Source organism: Bactrocera neohumeralis, chromosome 3 (assembly GCF_024586455.1).
Source record: "Bactrocera neohumeralis isolate Rockhampton chromosome 3, APGP_CSIRO_Bneo_wtdbg2-racon-allhic-juicebox.fasta_v2, whole genome shotgun sequence".
Lineage (NCBI taxonomy): Eukaryota > Metazoa > Arthropoda > Insecta > Diptera > Tephritidae > Bactrocera > Bactrocera neohumeralis.
In genome coordinates this window covers 19,674,764-19,699,834 of record NC_065920.1, presented here as the reverse complement: position 1 = coordinate 19,699,834, position 25,071 = coordinate 19,674,764, and the positions used below count along the sequence as shown (strand labels likewise).

At 34.8% G+C, this 25,071-nt stretch overlaps 3 non-coding genes across 3 annotated transcripts; 2 read left to right on the top strand and 1 right to left on the bottom strand.

Annotated features, from left to right (window-relative positions):
- Nucleotides 1-5,218: 5,218 nt before the first annotated feature.
- Trnav-aac (transfer RNA valine (anticodon AAC)) lies at nt 5,219-5,291 on the bottom strand. Its single transcript has one exon. It is a non-coding gene; the product is annotated as a tRNA-Val (tRNA).
- Nucleotides 5,292-16,072: 10,781 nt separating this feature from the next.
- Trnav-aac (transfer RNA valine (anticodon AAC)) lies at nt 16,073-16,145 on the top strand. Its single transcript has one exon. It is a non-coding gene; the product is annotated as a tRNA-Val (tRNA).
- Nucleotides 16,146-16,723: 578 nt separating this feature from the next.
- On the top strand, nt 16,724-16,796 carry Trnav-aac (transfer RNA valine (anticodon AAC)). Its single transcript has one exon. It is a non-coding gene; the product is annotated as a tRNA-Val (tRNA).
- Nucleotides 16,797-25,071: the final 8,275 nt, after the last annotated feature.

The window sequence follows — 25,071 nt, the reverse complement described above, 5'->3', positions numbered from 1 at the left end:
GCGGTTTTCGCAAATTTAAATATTCTCTCACAATTACAACATATAACGTGAGGCATACTCTTATGTGTGCTTGCGTTTACAATCTTCCGCTTTTAAGCGCCAATTCGGTGGTTTGGGAATCACCACTTTTAATCTTTTGTAAAACTTCTTTTGAAAGTTAAATGCAAAAGCAACGTTTCTTTGGCTTTTCTCCATGAGCTGCTTGGTATTGATTTGAGGATTTTGTTGCTGCTGTGTACCTTGGCAGTAATTGCGGTCGTATGTAGAGTGAAGGAACACTGACTGTGAAATGCGACGCCTGAGATCTTAAGGTTCTTAAGATCTTAGGGTAATGCCATCGAGTGTGATACAGTCTGAACTCCTTAGTCCAATTCGTGAATGTGGTCGTTGTGGTTTTAGTTGGGGCGAGTGTCAGGCTCCATGCAGAGAAGAAGCGAGAAAGATCAGTAAGATATTGTTTAATTTCGAACACAGGTCTCCGAATAAATTGTCTGACGTCAATATCCTACAATCATCTGCATATGAGATGCCGGAAATTCCCTATGATGGTTAAGGGATTTCGAAATATGTACATATACTACACAAAACTGTTTAATAATTTGGATAAATTTCTCTATAAAAAGTTTTTTTGACAGTACGAAGTCTAATATCAAGAAGTCGAACCCTCTTTATGGAAGTTTGCAAAATCTAGAAATCTAGGCCTATTTCGGTCATTCCTTCTGCTTTAGGATGGGGTGAAAGGTCGGCATGCACTCTTGGTGAAATTTTCAACTTGTTTGCTTAATTCTTAAAATCAAATTATGTACACGACGAGCCTGGAGCTACTTCCACTTTTTCTGCTAATAATCTTCCATCCATAAGTTTTGGCACACTGTGTCTTTCGCAGGATGATATTGCCAGGGCTATTTGTGATATTAAGCCTTCCTTCAAATTGGATCTGGCTGGGCTGCCGCCTGTAAAATTGTCCTGCCTTAGTATATCCCTCATGCTTCTCTTCAATAAGTCTCTGTCTTTTGGTAATTTTATTTCAGACTCGAAATTGGCATTCATCACCCCTATCCTTAAAGGTGGTAGAAAGGATGTAGTCCGCAATTACAGAGCTATTTCTAAACTTTCTCGGCCTCGCAACAGTGCGAATGACTGGCGATCGCTCAGAGAGTTCTGGACAACTTGGCAATCTTATATAGAGATGAGTGATGAATGCTCGCCTAATCATCAAATCGAAAGTTTCCTAGAGAGTGGTAAAAAACAAGCGATTGGCTTGAAGAAAAGGAAGGGTATGCGGGTTTAGCTTAACTTAGTTTTCCTGTAAAGCTTATTTGTATTTGTATATTTTCCAAATGTGATCGGAAAACCCAATCTGAAAACCTATGGAGTACTGCAGAGTTCTGTAGAAGCTCTAGGAGAAGGAAAGTAATATCATTGATTAAGTGATATAATTTTGTTAAAAAGTACAGACTGAAGACTTTTGATTTATAATTTTAGTGAGCATGTACACGGCTCTAGTAGTCATCTAGAGTCGACCAATCGGTGCTGCGACACACTGCTTACTAAATCATCCTCGAATAAGACTGAACATTCAAACTCTATTGTTTTAATATAAAAATAAAAAAATAATATAATACACAAAATAGTTTGAGGAACTTGGCTAGTATACTTTTAGGGCTATATACATATGAAAGTAGAATACATTCTAAAATATGAATAATAATAAATAGAAATAATCTGACATACATAAATATGTATGTATGTATTTATGTATATGAACAAATAATTTATTTGTATTTTTTTAATTCAGTAATAATCAGATATTATTAAAAATTTTCGAATTTTGCATTATGCGAAACATGAAAATATGCAAAAATATAGCCACCTCTGTCTATAAATTAGGTATAAATTGAGTCGTGCATTGCAAGCTGTGGTCATTTCTCTCCTCATCATTCAGAAGTATGTAAGTGTGATTACATAAATTTGCAAAAGTAAATTGATTGGAAATGCAGAAGTTTCGTGACCATATCTATGATTTAACTAATCAAATGTTATCATATAAAAATAATGTAATAAATGTGTGTAAAATCTAGGCATTTGGCACTAACGGAATGAAAAAATAAACAGTTAGTTCGAATATGCTTTCATACACATGTTATGTATACGGATGACCCTAACAAGAATAAATATTGATAAATAATAGTTAACAGTTTTACTTAAGTGACAAAAAAATCCTCTACCTTAGTAGGTAACAGCGGAAAAGGTCTTGAATTCACCGACGGCAACCTATGAAACGAAATTTTGTCTACACTTCAGGACTGCTGCCTCTTTTTAAATTACCTCCTCATAAAGCAGAGTATGTATTCCGCTCTTTTATATACCGGTGGTACCATTCTGGCATTGTTGACAGTTCCTCCAACGATCTTAACGAAGTAAGCACTGCTTTCTGTTGTTGTTATAACAGCAGAATTCTGTCGGGTTGATAGCCCTTGGCCGGATAAAAAATCCGTGTCCGTTCGGGTTATGTGGACCCGACTAACGTGGGAACGACACTGCTTTCTATACCGGTTCATCGTTCCGCTACTTTTATATACCGGTAAAGGAATTATATCATTTTTATATCCTCCATATAATCTCAATAAAGTTAGCACTGATTGTTGACAGTTCTTGACCAGTAAGATGTTTTATGTTCTCTGCACAGTCGCAGTTTCTCTCATGCCGACCACTGATATATAGTGCAGGTAGTGCAGAGAGAGAGAGAGAGATTGATGGGTGCTGGTCAATGTAGACTGCTACAAATAGTCGTAACGTAACGGCATTGCAATGATTAGGTGTTGAAAAATTATCGTCTTCTGATGTACATTGCTACAAGTACTCGTAACATACATATCTTTGCGGACACTAATAACTTGTCGATACTCCCAATCGTCATCCTCTCAAAAATAGTTTCAATGGACGAAGTCGAAACACTTGTGCTCTTCTTCGACACTATGTGAGCTATTGCGATTAGTTGTTTCAAGTCTATTGTTTTCTCCTACTTTTTTTTATTGTTTCCTTGCAGAAAACAATTCTGTCACTCTTCTTTAACGTTGTATATTAGCTAATTTCAATGATTTAGCTACGAAATGTTTTCTTGCATTAAGTGAGGCATTGCAATGATTGGGTGTAGAAAAATTATCGTCGTATTAAATTTTTTTTTCAAACTTCATATTTATTTTGCAGAATTCTATACTTCTATATAAGTATATAATTTCTATTGAATTTTAGACAATTAATTACCACTTGTATTTTCCCCTACCTTAGCTTTTCTTTGACATAAGAGCAATGAATGAGGAATAATGAGCCTATTGCAATGGTTTTGTTCCGAATTATCATTTTCGTGTGGGTCTGCGTAAATCTTTTCCACATTGCAACCTTTCAGAAATGGCATCTACTGGCGAAACTTTGCTTTTAATTTTCACCCTTCATTCATAGCTCTTTTTTTGAACTCTTATAAGCTTATTGCGATAATGGGTTTGGCATTTGTCCTATCTACATATTTTCCAGATTGTATCCTCCCTTGAATGACCGCTATTGGCGAATTTCAGACGATTCGAGATCTTTTTTCATTGTTAGCAACGAGGCTTTCGTAGCTCTTTTTTTTAAGGCAGTTTGATATTACTGCTGGGGGAGTGTTCTCACCTTTTCCAGTTTGCATTCTCTTAGGAATGCCCTCAATAGGTGAATTTGAGACGAATAAAGAACGTTTCTGCTTCTCCGCTTCCGTTGCTCTAAAGCAATTCAATTGCTTCCATGGAGTGTTGCCAGAAAAATTTCGTGAAAAATCTGTCATCTGAAGATTAAATCATTAATTTTTTTTAAGTTTAAAGCAATAGCCTAAAACTTCTCCATTTGTGAGCTAAGGCAATGTTTTTAAAAGTTAATTTGCCATAATTCCTTCCAAAAATAAATCCATCACTTCAATATTTACGCACCAAAGAGTAGGCAAATATTTAAAAAATTTATCAATTTATGCTTTTCTCCTTTTTATTTTTTTCAATGACATGTTTTGTTGCTTTGAGAAAGCTTATATAGCAATATTGAAATCATCGAAACTTTTGGTTATTAGGGAAACCAAGTGATCCATTGTAATATCCATATAAAGAAACGTTGTGTTCTGTACAAGAAGCGGCTAAATGTAGTTCAGCGAAAGTTGCATCTTTCGCAATGCCTGTTCTTATGTTCTTGCTTCCTCTGTGGGTTTCAATTGCCCTAGAATGCTCTAAGTGTTTTGGGTGCTTACAAGATGCTCCAATATTTTCTCCTCTAAAATATAGTATATGTATGTACATATTTTTCACTGGCAACACTGCTTCGAGGGACTGTCCTCATCTTTTCTAGTTTGTATTTTCCCAGAAATTACTCCTATTGGGGAGTGTCGCGAATTTCAGACATTTGAAAAACTTTTCAGGAATGAAATTTCCGTAGCTGTTCCTCTAAGGCAATTTAATGTTGCAACTTTGAGAGACTGCTCTTGTTTTTTCAGTATTTGCTTCCCAGGACCGGTATTGGTGAATGCCACACATTTCAAGACCTTTTCCATTTTTAGGAACGAGATTTCCGTAGCTGTTCCTCTAAGGCAACTTAATATTGCCACTTTGAGAGACTGCTCTTGTTTTTTCAGTATTTGCTTCCCAGGACCGGTATTGGTGAATGCCACACATTTCAAGACCTTTTCCATTTTCAGGAACGAGATTTCCGTAACTGTTCCGCTAAGGCAACTTAATATTGCCACTTTGAGCGACTGCTCTTGTTTTTTCAGTATTTGCTTCCCAGGACCGGTATTGGTGAATGCCACACATTTCAAGACCTTTTCCATTTTCAGGAACGAGATTTCCGTAGCTGTTCCGCTAAGGCAACTTAATATTGCCACTTTGAGAGACTGCTCTTGTTTTTTCAGTATTTGCTTCCCAGGACCGGTATTGGTGAATGCCACACATTTCAAGACCTTTTCCATTTTCAGGAACGAGATTTCCGTAGCTGTTCCTCTAAGGCAACTTAATATTGCCACTTTGAGAGACTGCTCTTGTTTTTTCAGTATTTGCTTTCCAGGACCGGTATTGGCGAATTTCAGGCAATTGTAGATCCTTTGCCGCTTTTAATAACTAGGCTTTCGTAACTCGTAAAAATTTCAAGCAGAAATTGTATTTTAGAAAATAAATATTAAAGAAATCTTTAAAAAATTAGCATCTGTTTCCGCCCGGGATCGAACCGGGGGCCTTCCGCGTGTTAGGCGGATGTGATAACCACTACACCACGGAAACAGTTATTTCTACAAATTAATAGATTTTATGAGAATTTAAAAATCAAAATTTACTGCGTAAAAAAATCGAATTTTTAGGGCAAATTTACTGTTATAGACTTTAAATTTTTTATTTCTAAATCCAATTTCCAGTTTTTGTTTTGTTAAATCATAGTCAAAAATAATACCATAAAACTCATTTCTATTAAAAAACACAATTTTTTAATTTTTATTTACGCAATTTCTGTACACCCCAATGAGCCAGCAAAAAGTGTCTGCACAATAACCAATCGCAACAATGACCAAGTAAAAATGAAATAAATTTGTTTTGGAAAATAAAATAAAGCGATGTACAAAAGCCAGGCACAGAGCGCAGAGATCAACGAAGGTAGAAAAAGAAATATTGGCGAATTCTGCGAAAATGTTAATGACCTTCAACGTGACGGTGGCTTTTGTTGCTGTTCGCCGACACTTTTTTGTGGAGTTGCCATTGCACATAACCTAAAAAAAATACATTTTCATTGTTGCAATTTATTTGTATGTATGTAGCTTAGTTGTATTTACAGTTGGATATTTTTTTTCCACTTATTTCACTCATTTTTGCTTCACTGCTGTTGTTTTGTACTCCGTTTTATTGTTAGCCTCCCGGCAACTTTAGCAACAACAATAACAAAGGGTCCAGCTATTCGAAGTGACAGTTTGTAAGCGCCCGTTTTTGTTGCTTTTTGTTGTTGCATTGCAGTGAAATTGTATGGTTTGCCGTAGTTGACGTTGCTAATGATCGCGTTGGAGTTGGTGTCAATGGGCTGCACTTACGCGAAGAAAGAACGAAGCTTTGCCAGTAAAGTGTGGAAAGGAAAATTTAAAAAGAAACTGTCTATACTTCACCGCTAGACTAAATGGACTGCTTTTGTTTCACTCATTTACCTTTCGGCTTGTGTCTAGTAGTACATACATACATATGTGCTGACAGTGCTGGCTCATAGCGTGTAGGAATCCTTTCAGTGAGTTTTGAGTGGTTCTGTAAAGTGCACTTAACTTACATACGACCTTTTTCCACTGTCAAGTAGATTTTAATTAGAGTCGACGCCTCAAATTGTAGACAATTATTCGGGAGCAATTGAAATACTTAACCAAATACTAAGTAAACTCCCAGAACCAGGGATTATTCTTCTTCTTTACTGGCGTAGATACAGCTTCTATGGTTATAGACAACATGACCTAGCTAGCACAGCGGCTGCCTCTTAATTCGCTGAACTATGTAAATTTGGCCATATACAGTGGACCAATAAAGTTTACATACACCTAGTTCTATTAAATATCGACACGTTTATTTGTTTCAAAATGGATAAATTTTGTGGTTTTTTTCTATCCATTTCATGATATGTATATTTAGCATTAAATATAGCATATCAAAATATTTTTTTTTTCTACACAAATAAAAAAAATTTAAGTTAAAGCTTCAAATGAGCATAATTTATATCAAAAAAGTTTACGCACACTTATGATTGTTTATATAAATCAAAAGTAATTACAATACTTTTAACGGGCTTTGGCCTACATTTTGTTGCTATTAGTGTCCCTAGACATCGTTGTATGCTCCCCACTCAATTTCTAGTATTATTTCCGGATATTTTGACCTATTAAGTCCATGATCCAGCTTTTTGGCCTTATTTTGATGAAATTCGATGTTTTCGAATACGGTTTTCCAAAAAGTTCCAGATATTTTGAATAGGATTAATGTCTAGCGATTGCGGGACCTATGGAGTTATTTTTATTTCCATAACAACCATTCACGTACAAGATAAGTTGTGTGTTTTGGGTCGTTATCCTGTGGTAAATAGAAATGGCTGCTATTAACAGCCGATTTAAGCACACTTAAAATTTAAATTTTTTTCTTAAAATGCTCAGATACATATGCTTATACATTTTTGAAATGTACACAAAAAAATAAATCCCCAAACAGTAAGGAATTTGTTGAAGAGTGCTGGTTATCATAGACGAGTCGCGCGTCGTAAGCCATAAATATATAAGGTTAATAAAAAGAAAATGTCGGCGTTTGCTAAACAATATTTAAACAAACCGTATTGGTTTTGGGAAAACATTGTGTTCACCGACGATTCAAAATTTAATAAATTTGGTTCGAATTGATCACGAAAAGTGTGGAGAAATATCAATGAAGAGTCGCAAGGACAAAATGTATTGCCAATGGTAGAGCACTGTGGGGGTAATGTTATGGTTTGCGGGTTTATGGTTGCACCTAAAGTTGGACATTTGGACTTTATTAGTGAAAACATGGATAAGCATATGTATCTGAACATTTTAGGAAAAAAATTTAAATTTTAAGTGTGCTTAAATCGGCTGTTAATAGCAGCAAAACCAATTTCCAACAGGATACCGACCCAAAATACATGTCTTATCTTGTACATGAATGGTTGTTATGGAAATAAAAATAATTCCATAGGTCCCGCAATCACTAGACATTAATCCTATTCAAAATATCTGGAACTTTTTGGAAAACCGTATTCGAAAACATCGAATTTCATCAAAATAAGGCCAAAAGTTGGATCGTGGACTTAGTGGGTCAAAATATCCGGAAATAATTCTAGAAATTGAGTGGGGAGCATACAACGATGTCTAGGGACACTAATAGCAACAAAATGTAGGCCAAAACCCGTTAAAAGTATTGTAATTACTTTTGATTTATATAAACAATCATAAGTGTGCGTAAACTTTTTTGATATAAATTATGCTCATTTTAAGCTTTAACTTAAATTTTTTTTATTTGTGTAAAAAAAAAAAATATTTTGATATGCTATGTTTAATGTTAAATATACATATCTTGAAATGGATAGAAAAAAACCACAAAATTTATTCATTTTGAAACAAATAAACGTGTCGGAATTTAATGGAATTAGGTGTATGTAAACTTTATTGGTCCATTTGTACATACATACATATCTCGTACAGCTTATCGTTCCATCGACTGCGGTATTTGTTTTTGTCAATGCGCAAAATAACATGAGTCTCCGCAAAACCTTTGTTGTTCAAACACTCATATGCGGAAATAATGAGGGACTTATAGAGTTTGGTCGTTGTTCGTCGAGAGGGTTTTACTTTTCAATTGCTTACTCAGTCCAAAGTAGCAGCGGTTGGCAACTCGAGGTCCTGCCCGATCCTTGCGGTGCTTTTAGTGTTGCTAGTGGTATTTTTCAAGATTTAGCACGTAGTGAAATTCTGGTCCATAGTTGATTTCGTTGTCAAAAACCACAGTGATAAAGTCCAACCAGTTTGTTGACGGTGCGTTTCAGTCCTCTTTTGTTGATTGGGCAGAGAAAATTTGGATTCCAATCGTCGTGAATTCGACCATATCTTGACCACCTTGACAGTTCTTCGCTTGTTCCTTCCATAACTACGTTAGGCTCTGAACATCAGCAATCCAGCTTAACATTACTCTTAAAAATATTATTCTATCGACAAAAAGACTTGTGCAAATCTATCTCGCTCTCATGCTCTCACTTTATTTGCAGCCACATAGTTTTGTTCCTTTTTGCCTTCAGTGAAAAGTTTCAGCTTCCCTTCCCCCAAACCCTCGCAACCACTTTGAGTGCAATTTGCGAAAATTAACACACCAAATGCGCCACGTGACCACAATGCACTCCGCCAGTATTGTCAGCTTAAGCTGATGGTCTTTTATTGTTGTTAAATAAATAATTTGTAAGCAATGTCACTGAAGAGAGAGTCTTTTTTTCCCTATGCAATTCAGCTACAAACAATAGCGGTACATTTTTAACGGTTTCGGTGATTTGGGTTAGTCGCTTGCGGTTCTTAGTACTTGGAACTGTTATGGTTCCTGTCAGATGCGCGACACGTGCGGGTAGAGAAAATATTTACTTAAGAAATTGCATTTAAGAAAGTTCTTTTGTATTGTGGGCTGACTGAAAAAATGTTTACTCTTTCAATGATTGATTAAATATAACATTTTATTTTTTATTTAAAGAAAAATTGCAGATCTTTTGTCAGTCTTTGGAGTAAGGGTAAAATAACTATTCCTTATTGTGTTGCCTTTTTGAAGTCTTCAAACACTTTTACGTATGTATTTCAACAGGTATTTTCCTCATATGAAAGTAATAATTAAAGCGACTGCTTACAAACGGTCCGACCTGATTATATTGAATTTTAACTGCACTGTTGAAGCTAAAAATTAGTACCCCTATATTCGGTTTGGCTTATCGGCAATTTTAGGTCATTTTGGATAGTTACAAAGTAGAATATCTAATGGGATTAAATAGTTCTTAGTAATGTCATTAAAAGCCCGTCCTTAATCTATTTTTGATTCCAAATAAGGAAACTAAGTGTCAAGTATCTTAGTATTCACTAAGTATTTTTGAAGTATTCTCTTTGGAAGGGGAAGTGATCAGCTTCGTAAAGAATTACATCTCTTTTTGAATATTACTTTTCAGAATTTGTGTATGTATATAGAGGTTCGGAGCTTATACTACTTAGACAGGTTAGGTTGGGTTAGGTTATGAGGCTAATCTTAACAAGAACAAGGAACTTGGACAGCTCACAACGACGGTCCGTTTTGTTACTTTAAACTCTTATAAAATAGGTCATAAGACCCATACAAATCGGCAAAGGGCTTTGAGCCCATCACAAATTCGTTGAAACGGCTAATGTCAGTTTCTGCTATGTACCCTAGTTCTGCCGCGATGTTTCAGCCTCAGTTTTGCAAATACTGGATAATGGAGGAGAAAGTGAATAGATGTCTCCCTCTCACTCTCCTCCACTCAACTTTGGCAACTTGCGTTCGTTAAGATTTTTAACCTTACCGCATGGATACCTATTGAACAATGTCCCTTCCAATATGGGAAGATAAACATAATTATTTGCAAAGGGCAAGTAGTTGAAAAGACCTCCAGCGTTTTTCTCTAGGCCAAATGGATCTTGCAGTCGCATAAGAGTCAGAACTCTTCTCAGCAGATCCGGAGGTAGCTCCACTTGGTTGCATTCGGCATATAAGCCTAGAAAAGCCAGAGTTTTTGGCAAATTTTGTAGAATTTTGGAAATTATGTAAAGTATTAGAAGTCTCCATAGCTGAAAAAAGTTAAATATGATGAAATTAAGAGAACAATATTTGAGAACGTTTCTGGGCATAAAACACTTGACAAAGTAAGGACGCAGTGAACCCCGAAAAGATTCTTTATTTTGAAACGTTAGATTTTCATGGAACATTTCTAAAATTTCTTGTTTCTAATGACATCTCTTTTTTTCAAGTTTCCTCTTGACTCAGTTTTTCAACAAATTATTTAAATACGAGTATGACCTAATGCTACTTTTAGCCTTAGGCAGAATTGTGGAACTGGACCCGTAAGTTGTTTAACGCCTTTAGAAATTTTTTGTGAGGCTACCCAAAAATTCAGAATAATATTTCGCTGGAAGAACGGAATCACTTCAAATAAAATCTTAAAGAACTATTCGTATTCCATAAGGCAATGCTCGCCAAATTGGTTCCCATTGGTGATCTATTCAGAGTTGGAGCTTCAACTGCCAGTGATCGTTTTACTGAAGCACAAGCAGAGCCGCGTGTCAAAGAAACAATTTTTATGAAATTTAAGGCGACGAGGTGTAAAGGAATGAGTTTTATCTTCTGAAATTTTTTTCTAAAAGGAGTGCATGGTTTCAAGGTGAATACCTCAAAGGATTATATTCAATGTAAATTTCAAAGTGGCCAGGATTAATTTTTTTATATAATAAGTTTTACTTCAATGGAATCACTTCTATGGAGTTTCAAGGCAATCAAATTGAAATATTTTTAGTTTCACACTGAAAGGAATGAATGCTATGAAATTTCAAGCTGAGCAGGTTTAAATATTTTCGGGTTCTTCCTCAAATGATTGAGTTCTATAGAATTTTAAGGTGACCAGCTTTGTAATTTTCTTTTTTTTTGTCATTTCGATTACCAAACGGTAATTTAACACTAGCAAAGCATTAAATTTAAATATAACTTTCATTTCAAAATCCATAACCCTTTTCTTTAAAAAACACGAGGTCTCCAAAATCTCCCCCAAAAAATGCAAGACTAGTAAATTGTGTAAATATTTCTGCAGAAGACAAATAAAGTTGAAAATTTTAATTAAGCGCAGCTGCAGTTCACAATTGCCATTGGCAAATAGCAAACTTGAAGGAGCAGGGGAAGATAATAAGAGCGAGTGGAGTGAAATTAAAGATATAAAATGTATGTATGTGTGTGTTAACAACTCGAACTGCTGTCAAAATGTTGAAATAACTATTTATATGAGTGCAATAACAAAAGCGCTGAAGACATTTGAAGACCTCCCCTAGACAGATATTTCATTTGCAGTGTCAATGTGTGCGTATTTAAATATTATTTCAAGCATTTTACAACATGCGTGCTTCAGCCGTGAGGTGGGTTACACCAATTTGGTGCAGCAACTTCAATGTCATAGGGTGTTTGTATGTCAACGAGTTAGTGTGTGTATGCAAGAAGAATGTGTGTATATGGCTTTCTAAGCCAAGCAAGTTTACCGGCATTTCATACTTGTCATCAGCTGGTTTATGAAGTATTTAATGCTAGTAAGGGTGTTAACTCCTTCACCGCGGAAGTAACACCCACACAGACACATACACATACATACAAATATGGTCATCTCTGTATCACGTTTTTACGTGCTCATTATACCCTAAATATGATTTATTAGTTTTTGAAATATCTAGAATTCTTGGAGAGAAAATGACGTGGGAAGAAATTCAGATCGATACACAGTGACAGATCAAAATCAGTATCTAGTATGGAAAACTTTTTTATTTGACTAGATAACTTTACAAAATTTGGTTGAGCATATTGACCAAGTTAAGGCTACAATCTCCTCAAAAATTGTTCAGATCGGACTACTATAGCATATAGCTGTCATACAAACTGAACGATCAAAATCAGTTTCTAGTATGGAAAACTTTTTTATTTGACACGATATTTTTATGAAAGTCGGCCTAGGATATTGACTGAAGAAAGGCTACAATCTCAGCAAAAATTGTTCAGATCGGACCACTATAACATATAGCTACCATACAAACTGGACTATCAGAATCAAGTTCTTGTATGGAAAACTCTTTTTTTGACAAGATACTTTTATGAAATTCGGCGTAGGATTTTGACTAAGAGAAGGCTATAATCTCCCACCTTTTTTTTTAGATCGGACTTCTATAGCATATAGCTGTCATACAAACTGAACGATCAAAATCACGTTCTTGTAAGGAAAACTTTTTTGTTTGGCAAATTATCTTCATGAAATTTAGCATAGAATATTGTCAAAGGCAAGGCTACAATCTCTGCAAAAAGTGTTCAGATCGGCCAACTATAAAATATACTTTTATACTATAAGAAATGCACCTGTGAGGGGTATTCTAGCTTCAATGCAGCCAAAGCAAACTTTCCTTCCTCTTTGTCACTTCAAACGTGGCGCTTGTTTACCTATGGCTTGTTACGCAAATCCTGCTACAAGTAGCGCTGGGTTGCAACTCACCCACAATACATCAACACACCCACACACACACTTATGTTGGCGTTAAGTCACTTTGTTTACTTCGAAATTTAAATAGTCATGACAAAGTTGGCTTTGAAGTTTTTATTGTGCAGCGAAATTTTCCACTCACTTACACGCACACATACTTATACACACTCACATACTTATACACACACATAAACATACTTTCATACACATATAAAGACATCTATTAATCTAACACCTTATTTGCTCATATGTCTTCAGCTCATTGTATTTGTCTTTCAGCGCTCGCGTCAACAAGTTTAAGTACATTTCTTGAATTAAACTCTCCTTTTCGGCTGCATCAGCTTGTTTTTCCGTCCAATTTATTATCCTTTCGATTTTTCATTTTATTCATTTCGAATGGATTAGCGCAAATTAGAAAAGCATAGCATATGGTGCTGACAGAGTCGCCCTTGTGACATCACACGCAGCGTCGCCTCAAGTCATAGCTACCAGTCAATAATGCACCGCTGTGAGGGTGACTTAACGGTAAATTCACGCACGTTCGCAATTTTGAGCAAGAAAGTGGAGATCGACGCTCAGCTGCAAGCGTTTTGAAGTTTAATTGTAATTGTTGTTAAGTAGTTTTTACGTGCGTGAATTGAAAATGACGATGGTGGGTGGGAGGTAGGACATTGGGGGGGTTGAGTACGTATAAAGAGCGTCAGGAGTTTAGCAGTTTTCACAAATTGATTTTTGAGACTCGGGGTAAATTTCCATATAAATTGATAAGCGCTCAGAAAAATATTCTTGCTCGGGAAACGTAATTTTTAGAACCTGAAAGAGACCGTTTGTGCCATTTTTTTGGCAAACTTTTTTAATTGTACCTGGTTTCAAAAATACCGGTCGCCCTGTTATATGGAGAATCTTCCTCTTGAATATACGATGCTAAAGAGAAAAAATATTCAGTCTTTACTCACTTTGACACTTTTTTGGGGAGTTATTTCAAACACAAGACCTACGATAGCGGTCTACAAATCACTGCTGAACTCACAACGAATATTCGTAAACATCATTTTATCAGTCACAATGCTCGAAAAGACCTCTCTTGAATCTCTCTTTCGTTTCTAAAAGAAGGTTGTTGTTTTTAAAGTATGATGTTGAACTTATTTTTGATTAGTAGAAGGAATATCTTGCTTTTAAGGCTGACTCTCGAGAGCGATGCATCTAACGATCTGATTTTACCTCGAAGTACAGTCAAATGTTGCATATTGTTTAAATTTTTTCTTCATGGAAAATGCTCCACTGCCGTTGCTTGTTTCGTTCTGAAGTGATCCAAGTAGGATTCAGACATTGTTCTAAAAAAAGCAATCGAAAGTTCTTTGGCTTGGCCCTAAATTAATTTATCTTGCTTGTTCAAATGCTAACATGGTTCTTAAAGGGTTATATACAGTTAGAATTAAAAAAAAAAAATATTTTTCTTATTTTATTTTCTTAATGTATGTACATACATATACATATATAAGAAAACACACAGAAAATTGTATATCGTACCGGCGAATATTTTCGCAGTAACACGTAAATTTAAAAAGGCGTTTCAGAGTGCATGGAAGTACAAGTACAAGGTCAAATATTAAAAGCGTTTTTCTCAAAATGGCGCTTCAAAGTCGGTGACCAACTTTATCCTAAAACGGTTAAGCTGATTACTATCAAATTTTAACACCAGCTTCTAAAATATATTTTTTAGTAATTAAACGAAATTTTTTAATTAAAATTTAAATTAATTTAAAGCCGAAATTTTGGTCAAAAATCGATTTTATTTTTGAGAAACCACCGCTTTGTCAAAAAATTTGATTTTGCTTATCCCTTTGATTAATTACAAGATTTAACATTACATTCACGAAATTTGTTTGGCTTTTTAATATCAGAAGATCCAGTTTACCGATATAGTGGTCACCGAAAAACGTCTTTTTTGAGAGGAGCTCCCGGAGATCAGCTGTAGTTCATTTCCAAATAAATATTTTTACTAAAACTAAGTCTTAAAATACAGTTAAAAGATACCAAATTTTTCGATCAATAAACTTAAATGTTTTCTCAGAAAAAATTCTGAAAATTCGCTAAACAGTTCAACCACATTTCTAGGATATGGAATCAAGTTCAAAAAGTTTTTCATTAAAATTAAAATATTTTCCTACCAAAAATTTTCAAATATACATACATAAAAATCACAAAAGTACTATTTTAAAAATCCACCTAATTATTTTTAGACTTGAAACATAAAATCCGTAGCAATTTTAATAAAATATTGTATAGTATGTGTATATGTATGTCTTCTTCTTCTTAATTGGCGTAGAAACCGCTTAAGCGATTATAGCCGAGTTAAGAACAGCGCGCCAGTCGTTTCTTCTTTTCGCTACGTGGCGCCAATTGGATATTCCAAGCGAAGCCAGGTCCTTCTCCACTTGGTCCTTCCAACGGAGTGGAGGTCTTCCTCTTCCTCTGCTTCCCCCGGCGGGTACTGCGTCGAATACTTTCAGAGCTGGAGTGTTTTCGTCCATCCGGACAACATGACCTAGCCAGCGTAGCCGCTGTCTTTTAATTCGCTGAACTATGTCGATGTCGTCGTATATCTCGTACAGCTCATCGTTCCATCGAATGCGGTATTCGCCGTGGCTAACGCGCAAAGGACCATAAATCTTTCGCAGAACTTTTCTCTCGAAAACTCGCAACGTCGACTCATCCGTTGTTGACATCGTCCAAGACTCTGCACCATACAGCAGGACGGGAATTATGAGTGACTTAAAGAGTTTACTTTTTGTTGTTTGTCGAGAGAGGACTTTGCTTCTCAATTGCCTACTCAGTCCGAAGTAGCACCTGTTGGCAAGAGTTATCCTGCGTTGGATTTCTAGGCTGACATTGTTGGTGGTGTTTACGCTGGTTCCAAGATAGACGAAATTATCTACGACTTCAAAGTTATGACTGTCAACAGTGACGTAGGTGCCAAGTCGCGAGTGCGACGACAGTTTGTTTGATGACAGGAGATATTTCGTCTTGCCCTCGTTCACTGCCAGACCCATTTTCTGTGCTTCCTTGTCTAGCCTGGAGAAAGCAGAACTAACGGCGCGGGTGTTGAGGCCGATGATATCAATATCATCGGCATACGCATATTGCTCACTATTGAGTTTTCGAAAATGAATACATACTTCACCACGTGGTGAAATAATTTTACTCACTCTCCCTTACTACACATATTACCACCCACTCAAGTAAGCACTTTGGCAAACAATGCTCAGCTGTTTCCGTGGTGTAGTGGTTATCACATCCGCCTAACACGCGGAAGGCCCCCGGTTCGATCCCGGGCGGAAACAGATATAGTTTTTTTTTCTTCTAAATAATTTTTTAAATTCATTTTCCAAAGTTCATAGTTAAAAATTTGTTTTAAATGTTTAAGTATGCAAGTAAGTATATATTTTAGCATAATAGTACTTAAGTAAATATGGATTGAACCATTGAATGATGAATTTCCAAGCATATTAAATTTCTTTTTCATATTTAATGGCCAAAACCATATACACATATATTTAGTACGTTGACTGTCAGTGTATTACCTAAGCCAAAACGCAATATGTACTTTTTAGTTGGCAACTGGAAGATTTTTGTTGTGATCACCAGTGATACACTGGCAGCCAACGTGCTAAAAATGGTAATGCAGTTGAAGTTCCCTGACTCGAACTTCTATAACTTGAAGTTCTCCATAACTCCCACCCTTGAATTCGCAATAAAAATCTAATTTCATACAAATTTCCTTCCATAGCTCGAAGTCTCTCTAACTCCAAATTTTTTGAGGATTATGATAATTCAAATAAAGGAAATTATTGATTAAAAATCAAAATAATTTATGATTGAATGCAATTGATATATAAGATTCAGGGAAGAGTTGCCAACTGTTTCCGTGGTGTAGTGGTTATCACATCCGCCTAACACGCGGAAGGCCCCCGGTTCGATCCCGGGCGGAAACAGATATTGATTTTTTGTGGTGATAAAAATAAAATAACTAATCTGAAAGTGTTAATATTGAATAAAAAATAATAATTTGTTATATAGAAAATAAGAAATTGTGTTATACAAGGAGCGTTCCAAAGTAAACAGGACTTAAAAAAAAAACAGAATAAATGGTTTTTTCGGCAAAATCAATTTATTTTATTCAAAATAGTCCCCTTCTGCTTCAATACAGCTTTTTGCACGGTCCAAAAGCATGTCGAACGAGTGTTTTAGCTCGTTGGCCAGTATGCCGGTGCAAGCCTTTTTTTGGCAAAAGCATTTTTTCGAAAAGGAAGAAGTCTCACGGTGTTATATCAGGTGAATACGGAATGTTGGATTCTGAGCAATTTTTGGTCGTCAGTCAATTTGTGCGGAACAAAACGTGCACACACCTTTCGTAAGCCCAAATGTTCGGTCAAAATACGATAAATCGATGTTTTGGAGATGTTCAATTCACGCACAGTTTCGATGGAATTTCGGGATCACGGATTTTGATTGGCCAACATGTTGATCGTAATTTATGTCCTCACGACCATTTTGAAAACGTTGAAACCACTAGTGTACTCTGCTACAGGATAGGCAATCATAGCCATAAACTTGTTTAATCAATTGAAACGTTTTACCAATTTTAAAACAAAATTTAATGTGGGCTCTTTGTTCGAAGCTCATTTTCGCACCGATAACACAAACATACTGACACTTAAAACGCAATAAATTCACTTCCAATCGATGAAATGTCATGAAAATCTCACTGGACAATCAATAAAGACAGCAGATTCCAAGTCGACATATAGATGGCGCCACCAGGGGCGCTAGATTGCTAAAGTCCTGTTTACTTTGGAACGCACCTTGTATTTCCCAAACTAAAAATCATTATTTCATTAAATATACGAATATAATACCGCCGATATAGTTAGTGCGACTCATAAGTCTTCCACAGAGCCGAACAAGCACCCAACTAGTTTCTACTGTAAAAACCACCAAATGTTTATATATCATGCATGTAAATACTTAAAGCTAGCTTCAAACACTAGTATATTCATTACTGAATTGAATTTCCACCAACAGCAAAACTTTCAAAACTCCAACTTCCGTAAAAGAAATTATAATAAGACTGCAAATGCCATTAAACATCTTTATGTCATATTAACTGTATAATTTGGCATTTTATTTGTTTATTTTTAGCGTTTTTATTGAAAATATATTACATCTCATGTATCACGCTTTTAATCTTTGAACTGGAAGCAAATTTAACGGTGCATTTTTCACGGTTGATTGGTTTGAAAGAAATACAGCTGCAGTGAGTAGTTTCCTTTTCTGACATACAGTTTGTGAATTTGGGTTGTTCACTAAGTAATTTCGTTTTTTAGTGCAATTCAAACACGTTTTTTTTATTGTAGAAAATATTTTACGATATTATATATTCTCCATTTTGATACAATACATTTTGCCATCTTTCGTGCAAGGAATTGATTCCACGCTCATAAAATTTTTGATCCTTGCAGGCAGAGACCGGAACAAGTAATCGTCCGAAGGTGCCAAGTTTTGAGAATTTACGAATAGCTTGGAAAATTATTAGAAACCAAGAGTTTGATTTTTGCATTCTTGAATCAACCATATTTTCAGATTACTTCAGAACCAACATATTCAGAAAAAGCTTGTTCTCGTACACCGACTACGTAGTTTGAGAATTTTCTAAGGCTACTTGGACCACAGATCCAAAAACTATACCATATGTATTGTATATACGAGTTCGGTACACCGAATGAAATTACAGCACTTTGTTGAGTGTTTTTCTACATTATATTGGTTTCAAAATCAACCACCTTTTGGATCTAATGTGTCTAGTCAGTTATACAAATAGATACTTAATATATCACGCGAAAATAAATACTGAGTAAAATGATACTGATACTGATACTGAGAAAAATGTCATTTTCAAGTTTGCTGGAGTATCGAAGACAAGAAGCACGACCTAATGAAGAACCGATTCCTATTCCATACACATAAGAATGTTTGTGAATTAGTACTTGGCCAGATGACGGGTTTTACTACAGTTTATAGTGCGATAGGCCAAGATGTCCTGCAGATTTTCAGAAAGGAGTCTATTAGCCTTAACTTATTACTTATTCTTAAACATATACAAGTTAACATGCTTCTGTTTGCAATAGTAAAAATCCACAAAGCTAAAAGTGCTGGTGCATAAAATTAAAAGCTAATACAGTTCTGAAGTTACTTTTATTGAATAGATTTGCTAAGTTTATACTTTAACATGAGCAAAGCCGCATAAATAGTTTATAGAACCTTCTCGTAAAAGGAATAATTATCAAGAAAAGTGATCAAATTTTGTATTATTTAACTGTTTTAGATCAACTTGTCTATTTAGAATTAATTGTCATACGCATGTATGGCACCATATGTCATTAGTTTGACTAAGGCTGTCGTCAAATTTGACGCACTATCAACTCATTGACATTTATTAATATTTTATAGTATAAAGGAATGGTACCAAAGAAAAGTAGACTTTTAAGGAGTTATTCCTGAGTCGAAATATAAAATTATATACATATGTATTTTTCGAAGGAAATACAGACAGTATTATTAAAAATAGCCGTTTTTTCTGAAAGAATCGCCGCTTTACTTATTGTTAATATCATATCAATACGTAAATTTGATTCTTGGTGAACTTAGACTCTGGAATTTTGGGTTAATAATTAAATGAATGAAATTGTGAGACTTCTAGCTATCTGCGTAATCTAAAGTAGAAGTCTATCGATTCTGATGTTTGTCATTTATCGCTACATCGTTTATCTACAGCTTTTTTTCAACGGAAATTTCACAAGATTTTTACATTAAATGACGGGTAATATTAAAAAAAAAATACTTTTATATCTGAAAAACTTCTCAAAATGCAGCAATATTCGTATTGAAACTCAATAAATTTTTAATTATACTACTAAAAAGTTTAAAAACTTTTTGCAATCAAAACTACAAATCTGATTAATCCCGATTTCTGTTCCCATTTCTTCTTTGAAGCAATTTGTCATTTATATTAGTTCAAACTAATTCTGTTTTTGCTATCTTATTGTTATCTGTTTTGATTTATACGAGCTATTCGCATTTGTTTATATAAAACTTTTGCCTGAAAACTATTTACATACACACATATTACAGAATTCATTCACAGTATTGACTACTAATGACTTTTATGCGAACTCATTGGATATAAAGGAGCAAGTAGGCAAAACTATTGAAACAAACAAATATAAAATACTCCAAAGAGAAGTTGTGCAACTCGTACAAAGTGGCGAAAGTTTCGTATGAATAGATGGACCAGATTGAAAATATTTTTATACAAACTTCTAAAAGGCAGTACAAATTTAGAAAGGGGGAAAATGTAAAAATAAATGAGAAAATATACTTGTATAAATAAAATAAAGTATGACAAAAAGAGAATAGAAGAGGCGATAAATGGTCCTAATAACATAGAGGTCAGCTGGAACTTCGACAAGGTAGCTAAAGGAGGTACTGAGGGTGACGCACCTAGCCCAAATTTTTAGTCCATTGAGCAATAATGAATGTTATTGCTTTGAATGATATGCCTGGTTATAAAATTTTGTTGATTCTAGATATTTATGGTAAAACTTGAATCTAAAAGTCATCCAATATGTCATATAGCTTGACTGCCCTTTAATATAGTTCTTTTATATAGAGATTAATTTAGAATCCGTATCTTGAACTATTTAATCTTTTTAGATCTGATCTCACTGAACGTATCCCTCAGAAAATATGTTGTATTGACGCATTGTGACTGCGTATTCTATATGGTATAATAATGTTCAAGTTCATTGCCCTTTCTTTTAAGATATTTCTTCACAAATTTCAAGGTTATTCAAAGAACTCATGCATATCTTACGATTTGAAATCTACGAACGCTTATCGCATTCAGTACAATCATTACCAACAGCTGCCGATTTATTACATTTACATTTACGATTACAATTTAGGGTGCGGCGCTCAACACTGTAGTGATCGTCACACTGATCGATTTACTTAGGTATACAGTGTGAGAGTAAGTACTCCCAAAAATATGTATGTTACATAGTAAATATCTATGATACAGGAGAATCGAAACATAATACAATATTTATGCTTATTTTCGATGGTAATTTGTAAGGAATTGGTAATAGCAGAGCAATAGTTTGGGATTGAGAATATCGATAAAAACAGAAAATGGGCAATTAGGTACAATTGATTGATTTATGAGAGTGAGAAATCAATAAATGTGTGAAATCTGAATACGGAATGTAGAAGACTAAAAGAGTCAAAAATAAAAAGGGTCTGCTTTGAACTAAGTTTTGATTGTACAGTCGACTAGCTGTATATAAAAAAAGTTTATTTCAGGCTGCCAGAATACCTCCATTAGGTTAAGAAAAATTGAAATATATTATGAAATATAGAAACAGCAGAAAAATATTCAAATAGTTTAAAGTATAAACTTTATAACTACTGCCTTCGACCTTAATAGTTTTACATGGCAAAGTTTTATAGCTCCTCAAATTGAACTTAGCTGATTGTTGTGTTATTATTTTTTATAAAATACGGGCATGAACAAGGAACATTGTGATCAACAAGGTACTTTATATTCTTCTTAATAAGACGCCTTTATTTCTTTTTCATTACTGGCGTAGACACCGCTTATGCGGTATAAGCCTAAACTAGAACTTCCAAAATGCTATCGGTTTCTATGATGCCGATTTTTGAATCTACAGAACGATTTCCGAATTGTTAAGAAATCTTTTTTGAGTATTATATACCATTGATTTGTTTGGGTCAAGTAACTAACTGTGCTCTTTCAGTAATGTTAAGAGTTATTCAAATTTCTCTCGGTTTCTTGAGATGGTTTTTCTGTGACGCTGCTGAGGGAGTTCTGGAGTTTAATTCATTTATTTTTACCAAGGTTTTTTAAACGATAGAGAGAATACCATCCCTAAATATCTTCCACCTCACAAACTCACACTGTATTTTACTCTGCAGAGGTGTTTTTTTTTCAGAGACGAATATTTTGTGACCTATCACCATTATAGTTCATCTGCTGAGTATTAGAGATAACATTTTTCGGATACCAAGCCACCAAATAGAAATCACGATGTGGACTAAAGAAGTTTGACAACTGAATTCTGTTTTCGAGAAAAGCATTTTTCTATTGCCACCGCCAGATTTTACATCCATAATAATAATACAGCATTCGTCAACTACTTTTCGAGCTTTTACATATGAGTCGTTTAAAGTTAGTTTCTGACAAAATAAAAAAGAAATACTTGAGAGTTGACCTTTAAATTATGGACTCCATACTACATACCTTCTGTATGTATGTATGTACGTACATAGATATGTTAAGTCATAAAAATATGTTCACAAATGACTTGAATAAAGCATATTTGACAGGGTCAACAACGATATCTCTTGTGGAATATTGAGCCACCACTAGTAATTTAGGTAGCGTGGAACAAGTAGTTGGTAAAACAAGAAGCAGTCTGAGTTCGAAATAAAAATAGTATAGTAATACTAAACAATTCAGGACACGTTCAAAATCACAACAATTTGCAACGAATAAGAAATAGCGGCGAGTAAATAGCCAACGAACTTTTCCGGCATACCAATGCAACGAAGCAAATAAAAACAAATAAAAAAGGGCAGTCATGCTAAAAGCAAGTGAGTCACAGATAATAAAAACAAACATTTACAAATACAATACATATAAGAATGTGGGTGCAAAATGTAAGGAAAACATGGAAGAATATTTTTAAAGTATGTGGACATATGTGACTAAAAGTTTCTGTTTAGACAGGAACTTTTTTTAATTTCAAGCAAGTACAACGTCGCTGGAACTCGACAAATTCCTAAGCGATTTACAATAATTTTAAACCAGTTGAGTAATTCAGTGAAAATTCCTTGTAGCAGATAAAAAAAAGTGCTGCGGTGCTTTGTAGAAACTGCAAATTGGTATAGTGGCTGCAAATTGGCACAGTGGCACTGCTAAAAACACTATCCACATGATTTTCGTCGTTGTCACGTATTTGGCGTATATAATGATGGTCATTCATATGCAGAGAGTGCACAGAACAAACCAACGGATTATAAAATAAATGTAATGAAGTAGCGTAATAAAATTCAATTTCATGCAACATTGTACGTAGACATGCCACAAACATGCACGATGCTAGAGTAGAGTAGAGTTTAGTGGAAACATGGAATGTGAGCCAACTATGAACCATATAAGACGTACAGACAGAGGGAGCGAAAATTTTTAGATGGCTAGCTTATATCTAAATATGTATATATTTATATATTATATAGTTCGTAGATAAATATATATAGTGTGTATGTATGTATGGAAGATCGCAATATGTTGGCACCAATAAAAGTGACAGTTTCAAAGATTACACACGCACTTAGCAGCGTACGGATGGAGTGAGGGGAATTGGCGAGTGAGCGCATGAGTGCCGTAAGCGCGTGCAGCTAAAATGCTTTGATATAGCTAATTAAATGATAAAATGTTGAAAGACGGAAATTAAATAAAAGGACAGCAGTATATTAGATTAGGTGGGACATTCGCTTCCACAAAGCAACGAAAATACTCTCAGAAGCAAATTTTTGGTACTAAATGCTTAATTTAAATGTGTAATTTAATATAGTTGCACGTTTATACAAAAACAGTTTTTTTAGAACGGGATTTCGGGATCGGGATTTTTAGTTCGGAATTAAAATTACTTTACTTTTTATATCTATTAAATAGAAAATTTTTGTAGCAAAATAAATATGTACTAAAGAAATTTCGGAATTACCACATCGGGATTGGAACTTTCGGGATTTAAAATACTTTGTCTTTTTAAATACAAATATATACGATTTGTGATAAAATATATAATAAAGAAATTTCGGGATTTCGGGATTAACACTTCGGGATTGGAATTTCCAGTTCGGGATTTAATACACTTTTTCTTTTAAATGAAAATGTAGAAATTTCTGGAAAATTACAACTATATGTTTTTACAAAAACCGGGATTTCGGGATCGAGGTTTTTAGTTCGGGATTAAAACAATTTTGCTTTTTATGTGAAAATAAAAAATATTTGTAATAAAATATGTACAAAAGAAATTTCGGGATTAACACTTCGGGATTGGAACTTGCAGTTCAGGATTTAAAATACTTTACATTTTTGAATATAAAATATAAACGATTTGTGATAAAATATATAATAGAGAAATTTTGGGATTAGCGCTGCTGCATTGGAGTTTCCAGTTCGGGATTTAATTCACTTTCTCTTTTAGATGAAAATATAGAAATTATTTCTAGCAATATAAATATCAGAGAAATTTTGGGATTTCGGGAGCAGAACTTCGGAATCGGTAACACCAGTTCGAGTTTTAAAATACTATTTTTTTATCTAAAAAATGCAAAAGCAATAATGGGAAGGTTTCGGAATTTCAGGATCAACATTGCGGTATTGTGTTCCAGTAGGTGATTTAAAAAAAAACTGCCTTAAAAAAAGTCGAAACTGGTGAAATATATAATAGAAAAATTTTGGGATCATCAGTTTTGGATCGGGATTTCGATACTATACTATACATATGTAATAAGCTTAACTTTCGACGAACATCTTGTAAACTCACAGCTGTATGAGGAACAAGTGCTTTTCGAACGATATTAAGCGACACTGCCGAAGTTTTAGCTAGTATGTCGATTGATTGAACCAGCTTTCAAAGATGTCTGTATGTGTAGAAAAGAAGAGAGAACCAAAGGCATCACAATGCGGCAGCAATGGTGGCAAACCTCAACCAAAGGACGGTGGAACCACACTAATCCCAGATATTCATTCGTAGATAGATGGACGACATGGGGACCTAGACTTTCACCTAACCACTAAAACCTGAGTGGACATGTATGCTTTAGAAGCTATATATTCCGATTCCATCACGACCTTAGTCCGTACTGTCCAGAGTGCATCGAAGACTCTGAGCACGTATTTCAATGTCGTCGTTTTTCAAATGTAAGGGAAGAGTTAAATACTTCCCTTGGGTGTAGTTTTTCGTCGTTTTGTGTGTCCTCTGATATATCAGACTTAACTGTCTGATAGAAAGCTGTCAGCGAAGCGTCTGCTCTAATTAAGACATAACTAAGCCATATACAGTAGTATATTAGGCGTCAGTCAGTCCGTATTATGGATGAGACTTAAAGACTTTCTTTCTC